Source organism: Vicugna pacos, chromosome 4 (assembly GCF_048564905.1).
Source record: "Vicugna pacos chromosome 4, VicPac4, whole genome shotgun sequence".
Taxonomy (NCBI): domain Eukaryota; kingdom Metazoa; phylum Chordata; class Mammalia; order Artiodactyla; family Camelidae; genus Vicugna; species Vicugna pacos.
Window position 1 is genome coordinate 47,029,404 of NC_132990.1, and position 26,701 is coordinate 47,056,104.

Genomic DNA, 26,701 nt, shown 5'->3' on the forward strand with positions numbered 1-26,701 from the left:
CTTGAGCTTAGAAATATTAGACTATCAGTTTGACAGATTTCTATTTCTCAAGGCAGTCAGATGACCAACCCTTATTTAAAGGAAAGAGAAATATATTCCAATTCATGATGGAAGTACATCACGAACATATAGAAACTGGAGGGTTGACAACTATCTTTGGAGGCCAGTTACCACAACCTTCCTTCCTCTCATTCACCAGCAGTAGTACCATTAGGGTCTCAACAGCATGTCTGGCTAAGTGGGTAAGTGAGAGCTAAAATTCAACTCACGCTCCCCTTGCCAAAGACCACTTACCTTGGCTAGAGCAGGGCTCAATCCACTCATGGGAAGGGATGCCTTTTCCACATCTGCCCTATGGAATAACTGTAGCTTTGTCTACGAGCAGACCCATCAGCTGGCACTGTAATTTCCACTGTCATCACTCAACAAAACCAACATTGCTAGCACAGGGATTTTGTAATAGAGCCAAAAGGATATTGATCTTAAGATTGGAAGTCCTTTGTTTTAGACTGGCATCTGCTACTAACTAGCTAAGTTGACCTAGACAGGTCACTTAACTCTCTGCAATGAAGTTTCTTCATCTGTAGAATAGAGATAATGATAATTCTTGCCCTTTATTACTCTTAAGTGTGGTAGGGGTCAAGTGACATATATATAAGACTACTATGGAAAATATGTGAGTCTTTATCTTAAAAGTATGCTCCCTCCCACCTACTTTTGCTGATGCCAATTCCCCACCTTGGTTTAGAACCTGGAGCACAAAGGGCTATGAAACATTGGCCCAAAGAAATCTGTCTAATGAGAGGAAATGAGTAAGAATAAGACATCTTTTGTGATGACAAGAAGTTCTTATTGGAACAAAGATCATCAGATATCACCTCTCTACCTCAGTTGCTAAGTTGTCTCAACTATGAAACATGACGAGCTAAGAAACAGTCCTAGTTTCTACATCATCTTGTCTTTATTTTCCCCAAGGCCCTCCAGGAGGAAGAATGTTACCTGCCTACTTTAAGTAAGTGCAATCCATGCTGAAAACACAGGACACTAGGTAAATGAAAGATAATTACCAAGCGCATATTGACATTATGTAAAACACTCTGGCATTTTTCTGTGCTGCAATCCATTGAACTGTATCGCCCTGATGACCAGATAATGAATACAGTCTATTTATGAAAGCACTGTGTGTTTAATGCTCACATTCTACACCTCCTCAGTACCTAGGCAATGACAAGTGTGCACACAAGATGGGTCTGAATGCACCAGATTGTTCATTTTTATAGTTAACTAGTATGCTTTTTAGACTGATACCTCCAAGAATCATTTTTACACAAAAAGAATTAATCTGCAGAGTGGCCTTATTATACAGTTGCACATTAGAATGAATACAGATGCCAACAGATAGCTACAGTTATCCCTGGGGAGAAGGAGTAGAATTTATCCAGCATCCAGCATCATCTTAATGTAACAAGACAGAGCCTGATACGACAGCATTTTACCTCTATTATTAATAATAAGCTGCTACTTATTATATGCTAAAATCTGTGACAAGTGCATAGCATATATATTTACTTATTTAACTCTCCCCCAAACCTTAGAAGGTCGGTATCACTATCCAGTTTTATAGATGAAGAACTTGAGGCTACAGAGGTCACTGAGCCTGTCCAATGTCACCCAGATGATAAGTGCTGGAACAAGGGTTCAAATCCAGGTCTCATTACCTCCAAACCCCTTGCTGTTATACAGCCTATTATGCAGTACTGGCTTCTAGAAAATAACATTAGTTTTCCTGTAAGCTTCTTATGGATTTGCAGGCTTAATGGCCTTTGGACCAAAGGAAGTAATGAATCCCCTTCCGTTTTATCACTCCACATCTCACCTTTCATCTGAGTTTCAGTAAATAAGTCTGTGTGACTTAGACTTTCTAAACTCAAAGTGAAGAAAGTTCTTCCGAGACGTGGAGGGCGTCTCACAGGTGCCAGCCCATCTGAGTAGCCTTTGTTTAGACCACTCAGGCCCCCTCTGGGAGTGGACTCAGTCATGTGCAATGTCCCAGAACAAACAAATCCAACTCCAAAAGCTTTGGCAAATTGCTGCTAATTTTACTAACTTTTATGGTAAGGGAGAATTAACATCACATATCAGACTTGGCCATAAGCTAACAGAACAATTTTATTAGACATCTTTGTTTCCCAAGAGTTCCCTCCCCTTTATCACCCGGTTTATAACTACTTCTCCCTTTTTCTCTACAATCTCCTCAAATGCCCTTTATCGATTTAGTTCTTCTCTCAGTTTGAGCACCCAGTTCAGTAACATAGGACTTCATTAGAAAGGAAAGTTGGCTAGTTAACAACAACTTTGATTTTTTTTTCTCTCTCCTATAAATTAGTGACAATGGCAAGGCCTTCCAAAAGGGACATTTACATTTTTGAGTGCATGCTATATATCTGGATGCTTTTATGTAAGTGAAGAACTAAAAATTAAAATGCAAGATTAATATTACTTTTCTCATTTGTACAGAAGATGGAATTTGAGTCCTGGAGAAGTTAACTGACTTGTACATGTCCATACAGTTAATAAGCTGAAGAACCGGGTAAGGGCTTGAGCCACTAAATTTTGCTTATCCCTCACAGATGGCTTGGCACAAAGTCCCTTATAGATACTCAAAATATTAATTGAATAAATTTATACTCAGTGCAAATGAATTTATACCTGTACTAGGGTACTGCGATCAAGACCATCACTTCTCTAACTAGATGAGTGCTTAAAGACAATAAGAAAAACTGCCATCACAAGGGACAAGTCATTTGGTAAAGTCAAACTCCTTTGAAAGCCTCTGGGAGCCATAATTACAAGAGAAAGAAGTAGATAAGTTACACATTTCCAGAATAAACAGAAAATCGTAGCTAATTTCTAACACTCCTGACATCACTGACAAAGGGACAAGTTCTGTTTCTCTTCTTAGGATACTGAAATAAGAGTTTTGAAACTTAACTAAGGTAGTGTGGCAGAGAATGTCATGTGTTCCTGGATGGGTATTGTCTTTTCCTTGTGGGAGGACAGACAGGCAGTAGTTCTCAGCCTCCCATGTGACTGACTTCTGGCCAATAGACTGTGGGCAGCAGTGATAATTGGCCCTTCCAGGTCTGACCCATGGACACCTCCTATACGGGCCTCCACTTTCTTGCACTTTCTCTTGGAAGATTCCAAGGATGGAAGAGCCATAAGATGGAGAGACCCTAGGGATACCCTTGAACATCTTAGCTTGTGTTTCCCTCCAAGCACAGCCTCAGAAAGGGACTTAAGTACTAATAGTTTATGGGGACAGTGATGCCAGAAAGCACGATGAGAAAGCAGAGATAGTGAGACAGTGGGTGAAGGAGGCTATTAAAGAGGTGAGGTGTTCAGGTCACTGGAGTGGGAAAAGGGGCTAAGTTTCTTAGCGAGATTTCTTGAGAGGCCTGCAAAATGCCACCTGGAATTTTTTGCCCAAAGGTTGGGAGTGGAGAGCATCTGTGCATCAGCTCATAGATGCTGTCCTCCCGTAGACCAAGAGCTGCCCTCCAGGGCATTAACCCCCCTGCTGTTCTAAACTGCACAAGTACTAGGGTTGAGTGAGCCCCTCCAACACTCACACACACACACACCCACCTCAAGGACCAGGCAATTCAAAGATACCCAGGGAGAGGACGTGGAGCATGATGCATGCTGGAGCAAGGACAGTCCCTACGTATCATAGTTGGCCATTCGAGGGGAGGTCCCAAGTATGTGGGTTGGGGCCTGCAAGGTGTCTGCTGAGAGACAGTGTGGAGCAGAGCAACCCCTCTGCCACCAACCCAGCCCACACTGAACTATAACATGAATGAAAAAGAAGCTTTTACTGGGTCAAGTCTCTGCATTTTAGGGCTTTGGTTTGCTTTGGCTTGTCTTGTTCTAAGTGTCTAGGTTACCCTGATAAATACAGATGGGAGAGTGGGCCATCTAGAACCTATGAAATTTTTGGTTTTGTCTTAACCATGATGGATTTTTAATCACCATTATTGGTTAGAGACTCAGATACCTTAGAGGTAAACCATGATAAAGTGAAAATTATTTTCCTAAGCCTTATTTGCAAATTGAAAATGCAATATAAATCGTAATGAAACAAATTTTCACTTTTTAAATAATGAAGTTTTTATGGCATAACAATATTCACACTATTTAAGAAGGGTAGCAAAGTAGTTGCATACTATACAACGGATATTATGGGAAGTCTAAACTGGTAAACTTTTCTATTGGATTAATGTGTATTAAGGATACATACCAAGAATTTTCTAAAATTTCCTAAGTTTGTATTTTTAGACTGCAAAGCTGCCTAACTAATCTGTTTATTTGGGTCTTGCCTTACCCAGGAAAGTATTCAAAACTACTCCTTTGAGCCTTCCAGGAAGAATTTCCTAAAGAAATAGTTATAAATTCAGACAAAGATTTAAGGCATAAGGAAAAAAAGTCCTATTATTTATAATAGCATATAATTGAAAATTAACTGAATGTCCAACAATTGGTGATTAACTAGATAGAGTATGGCATTTCCATGTAATGGACTGTTACATGCTCATCATAATTCATGACTTCAAAAATATTAAGTGTCATTGGGAAGTGTTCATGTATAAAATTATGTGAAAAAAGATACAAATTTGAATGTGCAGTATAGTATGTAACACAAAATATACACACATAAATTAAAACATTAACACTATATCAACATTGTAACAATATACCTGCTAGCAATAGGATCATAGCTAATTTTAATTTTATTGCTTTGCTTTATTTCCTAAATTTGCTATTAAGAGTATATACTTCCTTTACTATTGTAAACTTATTAAAATGTTTTAAATTGCATTTTCCAAATGCATTTTGTATACATAATGATGAGTCTGCTTTGGGTACAATCCAGGTGTGTTGGAAGAGTTGCCCTGAGACCCATGGAGCCTTTTGCTAGCAAACCTTGCAACAGGTGGACAAGGCTGTGTAGGGCATGTTATATATAGCATTTAATTAGGGCAAATGTGCTTAAATAGGAATGTGATCATGTTGTTCTACCACTAAAAATTCCATGGTTCCCCTACTGCCTTCAGAACAAAGCTCCGATCCTTTAGTGTGGCACCTGAGACCTTCTCTGAACCAGCTCTTGCCTGCTTCCACAGCTGACCTCTTGTCCTCTTGCCCACAGGCACCACTCTCCAGCCATAGGGATTTCCTGGCAGTTTGGGCAACACATAGCACTACCTGTGGTCTTAATGCCTTCAGACGGCTGTTTGTTATTCTTGGAAGGGATTAGGAATGAGTGAGCAAAATGTGTGAGAGAAAGAAGGAAGAAAAGCCAGAATAGGGGTATATTATCATGGTTACTGCTGTGAGCAAGAGACTCAATTCACTGGTACCTACTAAGAAGCCTACAGAAAGGCTCCCAGACTTCTCTATTCAAAGGATGAGAGTTACCAGCATTTATCCATCCATCAATTCCCACCTTCTTTTGGCTAACAGTTGCCTCTAAGGCATTAACTCCCTTACATGTTTGAAATGCATACACACTAAGGATGCCTCCGTCCCCCTGAATCCCCTTGACTTACTATGAAATGAATCTTGAATGTAAACAGGAGTATCTTTGGAAAGACTCTTCTGATCACCTTCCACACCAAACTCCTGAATCTCCCTTAGATACCCCTACTCCGAGTAACGTTAGCATAATGCTCTCCTGCAACTAAAATAGCATCAATCATGCAGTCTGTAATCATAAGCCTTCTCTCCCATTACTGTTGCAACAATAACAGGAAGCAGATTTTTCCTTCCATTTCTGTGCTTCTGCACACAATGTTTCTCTACCTGCACACGATCTGCCAGTAGCGGGCACCAATAGATGTCAGTCATATGTGTGCAGCAGGTAGTGATATACTGTTAACTAAGCATAAACATTATGCCAGTATCCTTTGTATTGTCTTTAGGTCTCCAACCGAGTCGTTCTCCTGAGCCAACTCTCACCAACCGCTACTCCAACACTATATCTCACTGAAATCTCAGGTAAGCTGCAGAAATCAGAGCTCTATGAAAGCCTGTTATCATTTCTTAAGCCAAGAAGATAAACCAAACCCTAAAGAGAACTTAGGCAGTACATCACATCACAGTAATATTTATGTGCCAAATCAGCCCTCTTTGCAGCTTTACAGTTCACGTGTCCTTTCTGCCAACTTAGATTTGCTCTCTCAGTCAAACTTGGCTTCGGACCTCATCATTAGTGGTCCCTTGAGATCCCCAAATCCTCAGTTCTGACGTTCACAGGATACTTTTTCTTGTTTTTTAACCTGCTGGCTCTCTAAAAATCCCCACCCTAAAAACAGGCTATGATTTACTTCATCTTCCTCAATATGCTTTACATATCCCATTTTATTCATTAAGAAATGCCAAGGGGTACTTTTCATGACATGTTAATTTTTTACTTGTACAATGGCACAAAGACAAAAACATAAATAATAATACTTTTTTACCAACAGTTATTCAGTCATATTCTAAGCAAAGTTTGTTAAGTATCTCTATCATAATTCTTAACAGGATCCTCCTGTTCCCCATTTCTACTACATAGCACATGTAGTCCACACTGTATATATAACATATTATGTATATATAATACATACTGTATGCAAAAGTAGTTAAAGAATATTAATTTGAAAAGGTAACAAATTACTAGCCTTCCCAGGATATCCACAGGTGTCTGTCAGTCTGATTCTGGCTTCTGGGTGTACCATATTTTTGGTTGATTTGTGCTTCTTCTATACAAAGGCACACACAATCACCCTGTAATCTCAGATACCTTATACATAGCCCCTTATGACTTATAGGGGAGCAATTGGAAACATTAAACAGCCGCAGAATTCTTGAGCGAATTAGACCAAATTTGGAACCACTGAATGCTAATGATTTTCGTTAAGTCATTAAACATTCTTTTCTCACAAACTGATACAGGAGACATTTTGTAGTCTAGAGCTGAGGTCAGTAAAGCTTTTGTGTTAAAAGATCACAGTAAATATTTTACACTTTGTGATCCATATGATTCATCTCAGCTACTCAACTCTGCTGTCATAGTGCAAAGACCCCCCACCGACACCATGTAAACAGATGGGGAGGTTGTGTTCCAATACAACTTTATCTATAAAAACAGATGGTGGGCCAGATTTGGCCCATAGGCTGTGGTTTGCCAATCCCTAGTCTAGATAAATAGATGCTATTCTCAAAAATCTAAGACGTTCAAAGTAAGTCTACCATCTTAATAATTAAGCTCTTATTCACCACGCCGACAACAGCACAACCATTTCTTTTATTAAAGCCAAATTACAAAAGGGACCCCCTGCTCTGGGGTAGAGTGGTCCAAAATGCAGCACTGAGGCAGCTTGACTCTTGCTGAGTCCCACTGATCTGAGTGCAGGTTTTGTTCGGTTCAGTTTTCAGCAGTACCCCCAGTAACTCACAGCAGAGTATGCTAAATAAGAAATCTAATTATGCTCAAATAATCAGAATCTATATACTTTGCTTCAAAGTAACAGGAAGAAGCTAATTTGATATCCTAATATAATACAGCAAGACAAACTTCCTGTATCAGAGACTCCATGGTAATCCTGATGGAAGGCTCCAATTTGACACCTTCTTAAAGGAGAAGGAGGTGATCCTCTTGGAAAAATACAACCAGCAGATATGTATCTGCCCACTTCTACTTTGTCCTGTCCAGGTCTTTGCTTGCTAAAACTGGATTTGTACTGATTAGAGGCTTAGAGGTTAGTTTTCGGAGAATTCAAGATAGACTTTTTCCTTGTAAGATTGCATAGTGACCTTTATCTCCTATTCAGAGTTTAGTTTCACTTGAAGAAAAGAAAATTAAACTATGACTCAGAGGAACCTGAGTGCATGAAAAAGTTATTACCAAAGGACTGGAGACCAGCAAAATGGAGTGCTGGAAGACTTAGTTACCTGGAAGTAAACCCCAGCCATTCATGTGCTCCCTCACTGGGCTGCTCCTCCAGGCCACGTGCTTCCACTGTAGAAAGTCACTGGCATCAGTCCTACTTAATGATCTTTTAGATCAATTCATAATGATAATTAAAGTAAGCTACCCATAAAAATTAAAGAGAAATAATGCATTTGACTCTATTAGCATAAGTAGTTTTTACATTTATATTCTAAGCTAAGGGGTTTTAACCTTTCTGTGCTATGGACCTATTCAGCAGTCTGCTGATGACTTTGGGTCCCTTATCAGAGTAAGGTTATTGAATTCACAAATTAAGTTATATGAATACAATACATGTGAGTACAAAATAAACCAAACTTACTGAAATACAGTGGTCAAAATGTTTTAATGTCTCTTTTTTCTGCTGTCTCCATTTTTTCATCTCTACCTCTTCACTTCCTCGTCATTCCTCTGTTCCCTGAGTAAACAGGAATTGAGGAACCAAAAGGCAAACTTTTAAAGAAGCCAAGAATGCCTTTCTAGGATTCCAAGTAACTCTGAATCTGAGGAATCCAGCCAGCTAAGAAAACACTAGACTTCTTTCACTTAATCCAGTTCTAGGTAAACCATGGACTCGCCTCATCCTTGAAATGGAATGTGTCTACCTAGTACAGACAGTGGGCATTACTTTCTGACTGTAGCATTATTCTTCCAACCCCCCCTCCCCACATCTGGGGACTCCTATCCATCATTTGGATCTCAGTTTGGATAATATACCACTTCTGAGAACTTTCAGTCACTCCCAGGGTTCTGGGCAAGAATATCATACTTTGCACACCAATTGTACACTGAACACCAAAGAACTCAGCAAGCCATTCAATACCTGCAATTTCCTATTTACATTTTAACATTTCTTTTTCCTACACTGACTTCCTCTCAGTGCCTGGTACAAAACCTTGAATACACAGGGACTCAGAGTTTTGTTGGAAAAAAAAAATCCTAACAATGCATGTCTCCAGCACCACCTTTATTACCATTTTTTGCTATTATACCAAACCTGGACATTGCCCAAGAAAGCTCTGCAGTTGGATGCTGTAAGGCACCTCTTCTAGATTAATGAATAAGTTGAAAAATTTCTAGTTGAATCGCCAAGGTTTTCTTTTCACCAAAAGACATGTGTTAGAATTTTCATAGAAGCACTACTTATAATAGCCACAAACTGACATTACCCAAATGCCCAACAAAGGTAGAATGGATGAGTAAGTTATGATATATTTATATACCAGAAAAGTAGAAGGCAATGAGAATAAAGAAACTACATGGAAAGGTATGGATGAATCACATAATACAAATCTGAGTGAAAGAAACCAGTAAAAAAAAAAAATCTACTTAGTAGCTGATTTCATTAAAAACAGGTGAAATGGGAATCATTTTTTCAACAAATGGTGCTACGACAACTAGATATCCACATGCAAAACAATAAATTTGGACTCCTACGTCATACCATATACAAAACTTACATCAACATAGATCAAAGACATAGAGGCATAAATATTCATGACCTTAGATTAGGCAGTGGTTTTTTTTTAACACAATATCAAAAGCACAACAGCAGAAGGAAAACATAAATTGGACATCATCAAAATTTAAAAAATGTTTGTGCTTCAATGGCCATCAAGAAAATGAAAAGATAGCCGCAAAATGAAAGAAAAGTTTTTAAAATCATATATTTGATGAGATAGCTGGAATGCATAACAAGCACTTACAACTCAGTGATAAGAAGACAACTGAAATTAAAAGTGGGCAAAGGATCTGAATAAACAGTTTTCCAAAGAAGATACAAATAGCCAATAAACACATGAAAAGATGCAATGTTATAAGCCACTGGGGAAATGAAAGTCAATACCACAATAAGATACCATTTCACACCCGTGAAGATGGCTGTAATTGAAAAGATAGACAATCACAGGACATAGAGAAATCAGAATTCTTCCACACTGTAGGTGGGAATGTAAAATGGTGCCCCTACTCTGGAAAACAGTTTGGTGGTTCCTCAAACGTTTAAACATAGGGTTACCCTGGGATCAATCCAGCAATTCCACTCCTAGGAATATACCCAAGGAAAATGAAAACATATGTCCACACAAAAACTCGTACAGAAGTCTTATTTGTAGCAGCACTATTCATAAAATCAAAAAAATATGAAAATAACCCAAATGTTCGTTCACATGAATATTTTTAAATGTGGTAGATCTATACAATGGAATATTATTCAGCAATAAAAGAAAAGAAGTGTTGATACATTCTACAACATGGATGAACTTTTAAAACGTTATGCTAAATGAAATAAGCCAGTCACAAAGGACCACATTATGAATGAATTTTGAAAATTCACTGGTATGTTTATCATTTTTAAACCTTTTAGTGTCTGTGTTTTAATAATTTTTAATCTGAAAAAAAATCCAATTCAGGGTGGTAGGTAGGAAAATGTTCCCAACTATCCACATCCTAATCATGGGAAACTGGGATGTGTTGTCTTCTGTGACAAAAGGAATTGGGAGTCACAGATGGAATTAAGGTTCTTAATAAGCTGATCTTAAAATAGGGAGATAATCCTGGATTACTTGTGTGGCCTAAATGTAATCACAAGGTTCTTAAAAGTGGAAGACGGAGGCAGAAGAACAGCCAGTGTTGTGATAGGACGTGAGAAGACTTCACCCTGCCATTGCTGGCTTTGAGGATGGAGGAAAGAGTCACACGTCAAAGGATATGGCAGCTTCTAGAAGCTGGAAAAGGCAAGGATATGAACGTAACTTAGAGCCTACGGAAAGGAATGCAGCCTGGTAGACACCTTAATTTTTAGTCCAGCGAAACTCACCATACTTCTGACCTTCAGAACTGTAAAAATGAGTGATCAATCTGTGTTGTTTAAACCCCTAAGTTTGTGGTTATTTGTTTCAGTAGCCATAGAAAATTAATACACTGAGAGGCATCAATTTCTAAATACCTATTAAATCAGAATTGGGTAGAGGTTTTTTTAAAGATAGCCTTCAGAAAAATAAAGACAGCCACAGAAAAATTACAAAACAAAAATCATATTCTCTAATGAGGCAGAATAATCTTACACGTGGGCACAGACCCAGCATTGACGTTAAACTCTCCTGTGTCTCATCTGTGACCAGTGACAGCAGATCCCAGTAAAGGAAAGAACCGATGGCTAATGTGTCCCCAGATGACACACACCCTGGCAGGTGGCCAGCTTAAAAAGGTGTTAAGGAGTAAGCAGATAAATCTGATTAGCTATAAAAAGAAGTAGCGGCAGTAAGTAAGAGGAATGAATGGGAAAGTCTCAAAAGTCCTCGAACCTATGACTTACGATGTTCAATTGAGCATTGCTCTCCAATTTTGTTCAAATTTCAAAGCTAAAATACCTGGCAAGATTTTTAATAGTCCGACTCTGTTCCCAAACCACAAATGCCAAATTGAAAGGAAAATAGGACGGATAATTCTTGGAGCTAAAGTATATTTTAAAAATTCACTCATTTCACCTTTGCATATGCAAAAGTGTGACCTGATTACAAAACGAGCCTTAAAGTATGGTAAGAAAAGGTAGTAAGATGACAGTCACGAAAATGACTGTTACCACGATCTTAAATATATTCAAACAATGTTCCTGAAACTATAAAACTTAGAAAACATGACCCCTGACCCATTTCCTTTCCATTTAAATAGGAAATATTCAAATCACCCAGAAGAATAAAACTCCCTCTCAATCTGTCACAAAACTCAAAAAGAAAATGTGTGAGTACAGGCCTGGGCACAGCCACCTCCTTGATTTTAACAGGTCTGACCTTGTCCCTCTTCCCCTCTTCTTTTAAGAGAAATAACACTGTTTTTCCCCTATTCAAATTACAATATTCTTCACACTCTGAAAGTGTTCCCCTGGTTCAAGGCACAATATTCAACTGTAAAATCAATTTCTGGATCCAGGGAGTCACATTCCTAATGCTACCATTCCATGATTCCATGAGAGATCAATTCCTGAGACTCTGGGCAGAGATCACAGCCAGCAGTCCTGGTATCATAAACTTCCCAACCGTGTCAAATCCCAAAACTGGAAGGAGGAAAGAGGGCCTCTGCGCTCCTTCCTGAAGCTCATCTGAGCCCTTTCTTAGTCGGTCTTAGAGATGTAAATTGCCTCCCTCTGTGTACTCTTTAATTTTCTCTCCTCATATTCAACATGAAGAGGGACTTGAGAAGGTTAACTGAAGAAGGTTAACCCGCACACTACATGCATTACCCATTGCCCTTTTCTGATTTCAAATTAAGTATATAATTAGTGAAAAAGGAAATCCATGCCTTCTGGTGATGAGAAATTAGGAAATCAATAGGTGGTTGCCTCTGCAGAGACTCAGGGGAATTTGGGGTCGTCAGTTGGGGCTGCCAGTTATAATATCTGAAATGGTATCGTAGGCATCCTCTTCAGGCCTCAAAGCACTGAACAGATGCCCCACTTCTGGGCTGTCTGGCTCTGAAGATTTGCCAAGAGAAATGAAAAGATAAAACGGATCTGTGAAAATGTAGGTAACCAAGTAAAAGCAATAAAATGGCTTTTAATCCTGCCAGAAAGCTTAGAAAACAAAAGATTTATACACATTTCTTCATTGCTAAAATGAAGAGAAATTGTTTTCTCTTCCTTTCCCCAGCAACTGCCTCAGATGATGCATTCCTTCAAGCGCCATCTACTACTTCCTCTAGGAAGTTGTTACACGGCTGCCCTCTTAGGCGTTGGAGGATATATAGCACTTTTTACCTTTAATTGTGTGTTGCCTTGATTTTATAGCCTGCTCGCACCACCCGGCCTTCTTCATTGCTGTTCAGGGGATGGATGCATTTATTGATGTACGAAGCTCTCTCTGTTCATAAACTCCTGCATGTGGGGACTTGAATCAACCTTTCTGTGTATATTTTTTCAGTGACACTATGCTTTTCTAAACACTAGTAACCCACAGTCAACTGAAGAAATAAACAGTTAGGTTCATGTATTTGTATTCAGTCTATTTCCTGCATTGCAAGGTGCCATGCAGCATACGGTTTCAGCATGACATAAATAGACCATTGTTGTACTCATTCACTTAGGTTTGCGAACAGCAGAATCCCAGAACTGTTTTGTTCCATTCCAAGCCTCAATTATTGCTTCTGGAGAAATACACTATTTAATTAGCACCACTGGATTTTCCCCCACAAGACAGATGTAATGCCTCATGTAGCAATAGTATTTTGAAATTGTGTTATAATTTGTGCAATGGAAAATTAACCTAGATTGAGATCACAGGTGTTCTTTTGAGGTATTTTTAACCTGGGTTCTTTAAAGTTAAACATAACTGCTATTGCTTTCTCTTTCGAATAGCTTACCAGGAAAGGCACCTCCTTCAGATCTAGCTGTGTTTAAAAGGAGGGGCTTTGGAGTGAGCTGGTCTTCGATTCTACTTTTGACTCATTCTACATCAGCCCTGCGGACCTTGATTTCACTGCCTTTAAAAGAATTATTTTTCCTACATTTTAAAGTGTTTAAAACATTAAAGGACAGAACAGAACGTGCTTTGCCGCCAGCCTGACTCATGTTCCACCTCAAGTCTCAGATTTATCTAGCAAGCCTTTCATGACCTGCAGCCCCGGCCCAGATCTCCATCTACGCACTCCCAGTACACAGGCTATTTGCCTTATCATCCTGTTCTGTATTGTTTGTACATGTGTCTGAATCTATTTCCCACCACTTTCCCTCCTCTTCCTCTCACCCTTCCACACACTGCTGACTATAAGCTTGCTGGGAGCAGAACTAGATGTATGTTTGTCACAGCTTGTGATAATTGTTGCTGCTATTCACCTCATATGACCATATATTTGCCTCTCTGGGCACATGGTGGGATTGAACTTCCTGACACCTTGTGTGTAGAGTGGGCCCATGTGACCATCTGACCAATGAATCATCAATAGATGTGATGAGAGTCACTTTCAGGACAGTATTTAGCTGCTGATTTGATACATGACAAGGTCTTTTTCCTTCAGTGAATGGCAACACTGAAGATGGTGCCTACCTGATGACTCGAGAGGGCCAGCCTGAGGGACTACAAAATACAATGAGCAAAGCCCTCCACTGGTCTATGATGGACACACAGAATGAATGCTATATAAACCTATGTTCATTTATGTTACTAAGATTTTGAGGTTATCTGTTATTTTTGCATAACTCAACTCATCCTGACTGATGCACACATGTATCCCAAATCTTTGATACAGTGAGTAGCCATAGTAGACTCTTTATCAACTCTTAGTACATACTGTTCCCCATCAAACTTAGTGCTGCTAACCAGGATATATACTCATTCACATGGTTATGATACAGCATCCTTGCTTTCTATGTATTCTACGTTCTCTTGAACTTGGGGGATTTTTGAAGCTACAAGAATGAAACTCCCATCCCCCACTATTTAAGCATGGCCAGGCCTCCAGTAATCATTATCTGTAGATAATGTCTTATGTGGCCTGCCTTCGATCTTGCATCAACAAAGCATATTGGGCAAAAAAGTCGTGCTAAGACAGCTGTAAGATGAACTGCCAGCTGCCTCTGCTGAAATAAACTAATTAATTTTCTAATATTTATACAGTGGAAGGGGACCTCCTGGCCAGAGTTAAGAAACAAATTCACTAGTGTCACCAGCAAGAACTGAATAATGTATCTTTTACAAAAACACAGCCTATCACGTGTATAAATTTTTCTTGTCTATGGCCTGTTGATTCAGAGACCCTCATGAGTCTTTAAGTTCTTGATTATTTGAGATTTTTGAAGAGTAAATATTGTTAATGGTGGAAACAGCATTTTTTCTTTCCTCTTCTACATTTTTATAGACCAACATATGGACAAATAAATGGAACACTATATCCAGGCAAGAGGCCTTTGAACTGAGGTTCAGACTAGCAGATAAGGGCAGAAAGTGAAGAAAATAAGACAAGGGATGAAAGGAAGACTGAAAGTTCAGGAAGAAAAGAGGGGAAAAAATAGCTTCAGGAGAAAATAATATAAAAAGAAAAAAATGGCTTTGGGAAACCAAAACAGATAGCAGGAAACAAAGTATAGAAATTATTAAGCAAATGAGCAGTGAGGTGGAGAAGGAAAGGAGACACGTCCCTTAAAAGTGAACTATGTTGGAAGCATCAGTTCATTGTGAACAAATAGGTCAGATAAACAAAGTACAGAAAAGAAAACCACACAACTTGAAGGTCAGTTCTCAATGACAGAGCAAAGAGGAAAGAAGAGATAAGTATTATAATAATTGATAGTAACAACCTAGTTAGAATGGTAATTAAGACAGAGGTGAAAAGAATTTTGCATTAGTTGTACTGAGAATTTGCTCAGTTATTTGGTCTCAACCAGTGTAAACCTAACCCCAGGCTGTAGTTATCCCTCCACTACAGCTACCACATAAATTCAGGGTTCAGGCATCACATAAATACATCTTTGTTATTTTGTACTGAGGATGAATGTCTTGCCCATGAACTTGGAATTCTTGAAGTTCACTGTTTGCTGACAGACCTAAATTCTAGCTAAGCTAAAGAATCAATTGGGGAAATGAAAAACATAGCAGGATGCAATAAGGACCACGTATGTAACATTTGGCTGCTATATCTTGTTTCTCACTTTTGCCCACTTTTTAAAGACCCATGAGCATTTTTAGGAAAATAAAACCACCAGGTTATTTGGGAAATACTCAAACTTGTGACATTTACTAGCAGAGAGAGGAGGAGGAAAAGAAATGAGACGGGTTGATGATGGCATCAGTTACATGTGCTCCCCTTGAGGTGCTCCAAGAAGGGAAGCTGTTCAGCCATAAAACAAAGACAGTTCATTGTTCTGCATGACTATTCCTGAATAGACCAAAGCATTTTTCAAAATCTTTCAAAGCTTCAAAAGGAAGGAGGAAAAGTTCTTAGAAAACTCAGTCACATTGAATCAGAAAATACATGAAGCTGGAATAAAACTAAAGAAGTCTTTGATGCCACACAAAAGGTGTTCAGAATAGAGTACTGAGCAGGATAACCAGTCTCAGACCTTAAATGGTAGAAATGGTAGAAGATTCGATTGGCTTAACCATCCATATCTGTTACTTTTAACAAGAAATTAAAACTATTTTTTCAAAAATTTCTATTCACTTAAAAAAATTGTATATATAATATACGCACAAATATGTATACACCTATACACATGTATATGTATACACACACAGATATACACACACATGCATGTGTGTATGTATGCATCGTGTATATTATATATGTATACGTGTATACACATACATTACTTTGTGTATATGTGTGTGTGCATACATATACACACACACATGTATGTGTGATTTCTGTGTGTGTTTATTTTTCCAAATAGAGTCACTATTTCAAAGAGTTGTTCTTCCAGGACTGAATAACATATTTTACCAGAAAGGAACATTCCGGCAAAGGTTAAATTTAGACTTCACGAAAGGAGTTTTGGTGATGTAAGCTTCCTACAGACAAGAACATTTGGGACCTGGCACCCAGTAGGTACACAATAATCATTTGCTGACCGAACTATAAAGTTACGAAGGGAAGGAGTCATTATTATAGTTCTAAGCAGGGTATGTAGTAAAGGACTTGAGGGACTCCAGAAACCGTTGTTTGCTATTCTTACTATCTTCTGGTAAAAAACAATTGCCATAATTTCTAGATTACAAAGGAAAACCATACACCAGCAAAGAGAAGAGAAAAATCATAGGTTCAAAACTCTCATAGCAATAAAGTCTAGAGGTGCGATTTCTAACACCCCTACTCCAGCCACATGATAGAAATGTTACAAGAAGGAATTAGAGGGAACGGACCTCACATCTCCAGGGCTGAGCAAGCTAAGGCTATACCATTCACTTAAAGCAAAATCTGCTAATTTTGACTCTCAAAGAGGATGTTACAGTTTACAGAGCCCCATTTGGAAACAACAGAAGCTAGAAGTCAGTGAAGCAAAAATTTTAAAGTACTGGAAAGATCGTCAACTCTAACTTCTATACCCAGACAAAATATATTTCAAAAAACAAACATGAAATAAAGATTTTTGCAGATGTACAAAAAGTGAACAAATTCATCCCCACAGAGGAATCCATAAAGTCAACAGTTAAAAGCTGGTTGGACCCTTCAGTTCTATTGCAGAGGTATAAATGAATCCATCACTAGCAAACTTGCACTGCAAGAAATGTTAAAGGAAGTCCTTCCACTGAAGGATAATTATATTGGCTGGATCTACACGACAGAATGAAAAGCACCAGAGTGATAACCATACGGAGCCCTGCTGTGTCCTGTGTCAAATTTTTCCCACCACCATCTCTTCAGGAAAGACATTCCATGAGGATCACTGGAGGACAAGGAGACAATGTTACAGATACAAATACATTTACTTATCAAAGCTCATGAAAGTTGGAAGATAGATTTTGACACCTTCCCAGGGGGCATGGAGAATGGGTATTTCCTGACATGATGGGTCAAATGGAGGACATACTGCATAATTTTTCTCTGAGATCTGTAATTATAAATCTGCTGAACCATATGACACACTACGTCATGACAGAACTCCTCCCTTTCTTCCCCATCGTTCATCAAGGTGTATGGATTCCAACTCGAGCATCCCTCTGTAACATCGCTCCTCCCCTTCCCTGACACTGATCCAAGTCACACTTCATCCCCTTCTCCATAGGCTGCCACAGGTTGTGGTCTCTCACCTAGTCTCTCTCCACTCAAGTCCACACTCACTGATGGCACCAATGAGCAGCTTGGAAAGGACAGAGCCTTTTAAAGGAATGGTGTTCTATTCATTTTTGTTTGCAAACCATTTTCGTTCTTCCCTAAAGCCCTCTGGGAACTGGTAGCATGAGAGACACAGGTTAATATAGTAGGATTTCAGTTTGAGAAAAACTTCCATAAAAGAGGCATTCAAACATACAAAAAGGAAACAAAATTGAGTGACATGGTTTTACGAGCTGAAAAGTGCCCCCCTCCCCAAATCCACATGTTGAAGCGCTAATCCCTAGTATCTCAGACTGTGACTGTATCTGGAGATAGGGCCTTTAAAGAAGTAATTAAGTTAAAATGAAGTCATATGGGTGGGTCCTAATCTAATGTGACTGCTGTCTTTGTAAGAAGAGGAAATTTGGACACGTTCATGTGCATACATAGACCCGGAGAGGACCATCTGGGGACACAGCAAGAAGGTGGACGTCTGCAAACCAAGGAGAGAGTCCTTAGAAGAAATCAGCCTTGCTGACACCTTGATTTTGGACTTCAGATTCCAGAACTGTGAGAAAATGCATTTCTGTTGTTAAAGCCACAAAAAAAGTTACAAAGCCACATCATACAGAAAATATTGGACAGTGCAGGAAGGGGCAGACTCATGGAAGAGACAAGAGAAAGACTTCACAAAAATCCCAGAAGGGAACTTGTTGTTCCACCTTTTTGAGTAAAAAGCTAAGTACTTTTGCCTTAAAGGAACAAAAAGATGGTCCAGTATCATTCTGCAATAAGATGTTAGGGGGACATCAGGTACATTTGTGAATAATGAAATGGGGCCAACTCATGACAATGAATCAAAGACAGTGTGCCACAACATGCCCAGTGTTCCAATTAGAGACCACTCCCTGGGCGATGGGTAAGGTGAAGTCAGAATGAGAATCAGAGGATCTGGGCTGCATCATGGACCTCAAAAGGGAGCCAGGATTCTACAGATTCAGATGGGGGCTAAGGATGCTATTTTAGGCAGAATGGACAGAATGAGAAAAGGCAATCAAGTTAGGGATACCTTTGCCCTGTGCTGAAAGCTGTGTGAATGATCAGTTCTTTTGGACCTTACTCACCACTTGAGATGGGAGTCAGCAGAGATAAGGCTAGAAAAGCAGGTCAGGGCTTATTCTGAATGACTTCAGTGCGGAGATGATTAATTTATTAATTGGTAAGGAAAAGTCAAGCCACTGAAAGTTCTCACTGACAAACTCTTAGTCCTTATGCCAATAACTAGACTGAGAGTAATATACCTGGGACCTATCTATATTAGTTTTATCTATATAATTACCTGGAACTACTCTCAACTAAAAGTGTTAAATTTAGAATTAACCAAGGGTAATGTGTGATGACAGTATCCTAGGCTGTGAAAATAAATCTGTGGAATATGAACACACATACGGAGAGTTTTTAAATGGATTAATTTTCATTGCAAATGAACATGTGTTATAGTATTACTGCTCATCTAAATTCTACAAGTCATTTTAATATAACAGAAACTAATTGACCCTAGTTGCCTGTGAAGGTATAAATTGGCACAGGGAGTGGCCATGTCACAGATGTGTCATCTTTTCTGCCCCCAACCCCATGTAAGAAGGTACAGTTACACTGCTAAATGATCAAAGAATGAATGACTTTTTCCAGGAAGATACACAAAATGTTAATTTTATATAGTCTAAGATGTATGAGGCTCATAAAGTATCTTCATTTTCTCAAAATAGAGCTCTTAAAGTCAAACATAGGATGGTGAATTCTAAACCTGCTTAGAGCACTGATGCCCTCATGTGGGAAAAAAACGGTTCACACAAATTTCAACCTCTTGGACATGTGGGGAAACTACGTAATAACACGAGAGGAAGAAATGGTTCATTCATGAAATGGTTATTGATGCATGTTTGGAATTTTCTTTTTCTCAGTGTTCTTTAGGCATCTTTGTTTAGTGTTAGAGGCCACTAGAAATCAGCAAGAAATACATGGGGTGGCAGTAAGTCATTTTCTTATAATAATATGTACAAAAATTTTTCAGCTAATTTCTAGTTAATATAAAAAGATATTAAAGCTTTTGATAAACAGTACAAAATATGTACCCTGAGGTACCCTGAGGTGCTCTATTCATTACATCGGTTTAATATTATCAGTGAGAGATGCTGATCTCTGGATGCAGGACTATATATGGGCACAAAAGCATTACAGACCTCAAGCCACGCCACAGCCTAAAGTTTCTGAACCCTAGTATCCCAGGAGAAAATCTGCTTGGATTAAGAAACTTCGCCCTAAAATTCAACCTGTTCTCTTCACTGTGCCAAAAGTACTACCCTGATTTGCTTCATTGTCATGTACCCACATTTAGGAGGACTGGAGGAAAATGGTGCAACAATGAAACCCAAGAAGAGGCACTTGGGGGAGTAGGAGGAAACCCAGAATATTTTTATTCACCCTATTTTGTTACATATCTGCCCACCTAGTTATATTCCCCAGTATGGAAAGATCCAAAATATCACACCATCTTTGCAGGCAGACGCTCTTCCCTAGGCCAGCCCTCACAGACTCAGACAGAACTCTGAAAGGGTCATCAGAGGGTGTACAACCAAGTGGAAGTTCACAGCCTGATGCCCTGCTGCTTCAGGTGCACGCCATCTTTGGTCTGATCACAGGGTTGTTCTACGGTCACACATTGAACTGTGAAGTATCAGTGCTGTCAGCTTCCCTGTCCTGTGTCCCTTTCCCTGTTTCATAATCTCCCTTCCTACCCTCTGCCAGTTCCCTGTGCCCTCGCCATGGAAAACATGCGGCCCATCAATGACAAACTGCTGCAGAGGGATTTATTTCACAACACATTCATTGGTCACTTAGAAACAGATGTCAGAGGCCCTGTGCACCAAGGTGTGTGTAGACTCCTTTGGCGAATGTACTGGAACTGAAAAATAATGCGTACCGTGAGTATACGTGTGGCGCTATGTAGAATAGGTCATGGAAGGCCAGTGCCGCATTAATAAGGTTTAGATTTTGTTCCTCTCCTTTATATGCAGTAGGCCCCCAGAATTCCTCACCATGCTCTGATGATACATCAGTCTTTCTACATCCTATTATCTTCTCTTCCCTACTTCAACTGATTAATTCCAATTTGTTCTTCAAGACTCAACTAAAACGCCCCTGCATCAGTTATCACTATATAGAGTTAACCCTTCATTGTACAGAACACCATTCACTATATGGAACATCCCTTCCTCTTTGGTCTCACAGCACATTGTTCAAGTTTTTTTCAATCTCTGGAGCTTAGAGCAGTGTCTGTTGAAAAATAGGCACCAGTTTTTCTAGGCAGAAAGGAACAGAAAGAATGGAAAAGATAGAGGAGTTCTCGCTCCAGGAGAGAGTATGTGGTACTTTGCTTAGTATCTGAGGAACCAAAGTTTCATTTCCTATGAAAGGGATTTCAAGCTTCAAAGAGAAGGTGGGGTAGCTTCATGAAAGAAGCATCATCTTCTTTCATGTCCTGTAGCTCCCACAGCATAGCACTCAAGTCCCTTGATCTAAGCAAGACTGGCTCTTTCGTTTTTAATTTTCCTCAAATTTTTGTGAGCCTTTTGTGTTTACACAGAGTCCTTTTTATGTGTCACATTTGCCTCTCTTTTCCCTCAGATCCATTCTCTGTCTTTCCCTGCTCTGGTCTGAACTCTAGGGGGCTAATACCTCAAAATTACATTTTCAGTTGGGTCCAGCCAATGGGAGACAACAGCGGGAGGTATATGCAAGAGAGGAAGAAAAATGCCAGGGTGCTTCTCTCTCACTCTGCCTTGGGCACTGTATCCAGAGGTGGCTGTGTCTCCTCCATGGTCCCTGCTTCTCCTGAGCTGTACACATGCGTTTCCAGCTCTCCACACATGAGCTTTGCCGGCTCCCAGATTCTGATAACACCACTGCCACCATCTCTGTCTTCCCATCTCTAGCAGTGAGAGCAATTCCCTGCAGTTGCCGTTCCCGCCTGTTGGCTCTGCCATCAATTCAAAGACTTCTGTTACAAGTTCCCCGTGGTAATGTCCATCTAATAAACCACCTGGTATAGACTCTGTTTTCCTGCCTGATGCACTGTGCTAGGGCTCTTGATGTATGCTTTGAAATATTGTAGACATCTTCAAATCAAATGGGAACACAGAGCACTTTATTCACCGTTCTCTGTACAGAGCACAGGACTACAGAAACATAGCGGGACGTGTATCAGACGGAAGAGCACCCTGAGCATTCTTCTGTAGAGGGTCTAGATTAGGTACTGGACCAAGGTGGGGGGAATAAAAAAGATATAATTTGTGATAGGATTAAGGAATAAGACAAAAGGAAAATATTTACAAATATAAATACATATTTTTAAAATATCCTCTCATGTCCTATAGGACAACAAGTGAGAAAGTGGGACATAGAGAAAAGGCAGAAACAAACTTCATTCATGCAGAAACTCATAATGACCCCATCCTCCTGCACAACTTTAGAGAACATTAGCTTATTTCAATACAAATTGGACCAAATGATGAAGGAACTCCAGAACCATCACAGACCTTTCCCGCTTTGTCACATAGTGCAGTGGAGCAGGGCACAAATGAGGAAGGAAGCCCTTTTTGTGTTTCACATTTACCTGTTTGCCTTCAGACTCCAGGGCAGAGATTCAACTGGGGTGGGATGGGGGCTGAGCCTATTACTGCATAGAGGCTGCATACCAGATGGAGAAAAACCAACTTAGAGTTTCCGCCAGCCCTTGTCTCAATTGGCAGTTAAGTGAGGGAAGGAGAAAAAAACCCACAGCAGACACTGTGCCCTATTTCATTCCTCACAATTGGGTTTTTAGCTGAAGGGCGGAGTCTGGAAAAGAATGTAATTTGCAGCTGCATACCAGGGGTGACTGAAAAGCTCAAGCACAAAATGAAAAGCTCAAAGGCTTTGGGGACTCATTCTAACTCAAATCATTACCAGAATTGCCATCCAATTCAGGAGTAGTGGAACAAAGCCAATCAGAATGACAGAATATTTTTTCTGTTAAATAAAACTTCAACATCTCGTTCCACAGGTTTTATTTTTTTATATAACTATATTATCGTTATTTCTTATATCTTATAAGCATTTTTATCTGAAGAGTCATTCCCCCATCATTAAAGCAATCCTTTTTCTCTTATATTTTTGAAATTATTTTGGGTCCATAATTGGTCTTTGTTTTCTTTTGCAGACACACCAAATACACGTTAGATTTTTACATTTTGTTTGTTATAATCTATAATTTCCTCCAAAATTTCTTGTATTTCTTTTATCTTCTTCCTGCTTTTCTTTCAGATTCTGTTGTGTGTCCCCCCTTTGCTGATTTACATTTCTGCCATATAGAGATCCTATTAAATTAATTTTAATTTAATTTAAAACAAGGAGGTCATTAAATAGAGGTAGCTTTAATGCCATGATGCCTACATAAGCAAACCAAAATTCTAAGCCAGTAAAGGCCTCAAGGTTACAAAATTGAAGCCTAAAGACAGCTAATCACAAACAGCCGCCTAGGCTTTAAGCTGTAGCCAATCAGTAATTGCTTTGCTTTGCTTTGCTTTGCTTTGCTTTGCTTCTGCCTCTTGTCTATCAAAGTCCCTCCTGGATCTCCTGTCAGTGGAGTGCTCCTAACCACTTCCAGTTTGGCACTGCCCAATTCAAACTGAAAAATGTTCAAATGACTCCTTAAAATTTTCAGTACGTCTCAGATTATCTTTTAGCAATCCTGTATTGCTTCTAATTCACTCTGAAGAAGTTGTGCAATGCAACAATTTTCTTTACTTCTCCCTCTCTTTTCAGTTCCCTTTACATCTCATTCTGCTGTCTTTTAGCTATAGGAAGTTTTATGTTTCTTTGTTATTATTTTCTGGTTAGTCGTCTTTGAAGAAATTATATTTTTTCTGGCCCTGCTATTATAAATTCTAACAAAATAGGAAGCTAAAAATATTTCTTTAAGTTGATATACCCTGAAAAAAGTTTACTAAAAGCAAAAATAAGGGAATAATATTTGCTACTATTATTTCACATTTTTATGGCATTTCTAGCCAATGCAATTAAATAAGAAAAAGAAAATGTTATTTAATTTTGGAGAAGAGACCACAAATTTTGTATTATTCCCAAATTACATTATTATATTTCTAGAAAACCCCAAAAGAAGCATCCAAAAAAGTAACACAAAAAGAATTTGGTAAGATGTTCAATTACAAAGAGATTATAGAATCATTGTATATAACTCCGCAATGCACTGAATATGCCCAATTAGGATATTTAAGGAATTCTGAGAGGAATTATCATTATTTCAATCAGAATTTAATAGTAGGTGAAAGAAAAAAGAACTTTAAACAATAAAAAGAATTTGTTGATTGATGTATCCAGAATGTACAAAGGTAAAGCAGACTTCAAATGATGTTCAATACAGTGGCACAGTGTTAACAAATAGCTTGTTTCTATCTGTTGGTCTTTTGTTTTCTTTTATGTCCTAATAGGAAAGATCACCCTTCCTCCAACCACTAAACTAAAGTTCTGGGCTTCTTTTTAATTGGATCACCTTAGGCCATGAACCTATCAACAAGTCATTGTGACTAAGGACATTTCATGTATTAATTGGGTTTGGCCTGGATTATGTGGCCATCCTGAACCTGTCGTTGTAGCAATAGGTAGAATTATCCACCTCTGGGTTTGGGGATGGGGGCAATCCCACCCAAACCTGCTCATTCTTAATTGGGTAGGATGTAAGGGATGTTAAGAAGGCAACCACAATTGATGATGACAATGTGACAACGATGACAACGACGACACTGACAGTAGCAATAGTAATAACAGCCAAAATGTACTGCACTTTTTAACATGGACCAGTCACCGTGCTCACCTCATTCTTATCAGATTTTAATGTATTAACCTCATTTGTTCTTGTGTAAACTATGCAATATTATTCACATAAAGTGATTATTACCTAATAATAATAAAAATTATTATCATGAAAGGAATAGTAATAGTAAGATAATAGTCATAATAGAAGTTATAAGAGTAACGTTAACATTAGCAGCATTGATACTCAATAGCACTGGGTAAATAGGTACTATTATTCTCCTAATTTTCTAGAGGAGGTAACTAACACTTTAAAAAGGTACGTAGAGGTTTAACATTAAGTACAGAGCTAAAATTCCAATGTGGGTTTATCTAGCTCAAAATTCAGCTCTAAAAGAAATATATAGGATTTATATGAAAAAAAATCAAGAAACATGGCTTAGAAACAAAAGAATGCCAAGATTAATGGAAAGCTTTACCTTGTTCTTGAAAAGAAATACTCTATATTGAAAAGATTAATATATGCTTTTGCTGCAATCACAATGGAATTCCCAGTGGGAATGTAGGGGGTGGGGTTAGTGTTTTGCTTAAGGAATGAAGGCAGAGATAATACTGCTTACAGAATATTTCATTTACTCCCTTAGACACCCAGCTCCCCTGCATTCAGGCAAAGACTAGGTGACTAGTACTAGACCTGTGCTGTCCCATACCACAGCTACTAGCCACATGTGGCTTAATTGAAAACTGAGTTAGTTTTTTCCCGAAACTTAAAATTCAATTCCTCAGTCATATTAGCCACATTTCAAGTGTTCACATTTTATTAGCTGCACATGGCTGATGGCTACTGTATTGGACAGTGCAGATTATAGAACATTTCCATTATAGTAGAAAGTTCTGTTGGACGAATCATTCTCGATAATGAGTTGTGAGAGGAGGAAACACGTACCTCTTCAACACATGCACAATTCTTCAGCTCTTTCTCCCTACTCTGATGCCTGGGAGCTGAGGAGACCACATGTTCTAGGAAATGTAGCTATAAAGTGTGGGCACTTCAGTCAGCCTGAGCACTTGAGAAACTCTGCAGAGCACATCTGTTCCCCTGCCCGATTCACACCAACCTATGTGGTACGTACACTCTGAGTAAGAAAAAAACTTTTGTTGTGTTAACTTGCTGACATTCAGAAGTTGTTTGCTACCATAGTTTAATATACCCGATTACGAGTAAAACTTAGGTGGCAAGTAGTAGTGACAGATACTTGAAGGAGGATAGAATACTTGACAAACTGATTCAAAAATTCAAACGTAATAATTAGTATAAAAACCACTTAGGAAAACTCTGAAAAAGATAAAGAGCAAATTTCTGCTATTATAGATATCACAATATAAGTTACAACAATTGAGAGTGGAGGAATAGGCAGACAGATCAATGAACGAGAATGGATGTGAAAATAAATGAAAATTTAGTATGAACTAAAGGTCTCATTTCTAATTACCTGTGTTCATTCCTGTCTCCCTGTGTGCTAACCAGAGTCTTAGACTTTGAGATGGAGGCACTTTCTCTATTTTTCTCAGTAGACTTGCCCCTGATAGAGCCATCTAGTAGTTGGGTCCACTAACACAATGTGCCTTTATGATTTTATAATCCCTCGGTCCCATCCTCAGTGAAGTCTATCTCCATCCTGTTTTCTAGTTAATTGTAATTGCCTGAGGCATTCTACTAACTTATTGTCTGTTAACATTTCTAATTCCTCAGAGTCCTACCCATAAGGCCAATCCTTTCTTATCAGCCTCACAGTTCATATATTTTGAATGAAGATGGAATTTATACTTCACTTAGCACAATCCTCTATGAAACTTACAAACTTATATTTCACCCACTTAAATCTGAATCCTTCTGTCTGTGGTTGCTCACTTCTCTATACTGCTGAAATAGTTACAATCTATAGAAAACATGCTCTATATTTCATTAATCTCATTAACAATGTATGATGTCTAAATCTGATTTTTTTCTCTCCAACTATTCCTTTACTCATAAGCGCACACATACCTAATATA

General features: G+C 38.8%; 1 long non-coding RNA gene and 1 pseudogene across 1 annotated transcript in view; one reads left to right on the forward strand and one right to left on the reverse strand.

Annotated features, from left to right (window-relative positions):
- The window catches only part of LOC140696067 (uncharacterized), a 527,390-nt gene extending 513,556 nt beyond the window's left edge, over window positions 1-13,834 (forward strand). Inside the window, exons 6-9 of the long non-coding RNA XR_012072059.1 lie at window positions 976-1,048; window positions 2,518-2,590; window positions 5,982-6,057; window positions 13,383-13,834. This is a non-coding gene — a long non-coding RNA (uncharacterized lncRNA). The remainder of the gene's footprint in view (window positions 1-975; window positions 1,049-2,517; window positions 2,591-5,981; window positions 6,058-13,382) is intronic.
- Window positions 1-26,701, reverse strand: part of LOC102537806 (small ribosomal subunit protein eS6-like) — a 142,553-nt pseudogene that overhangs the window by 27,109 nt on the left and 88,743 nt on the right.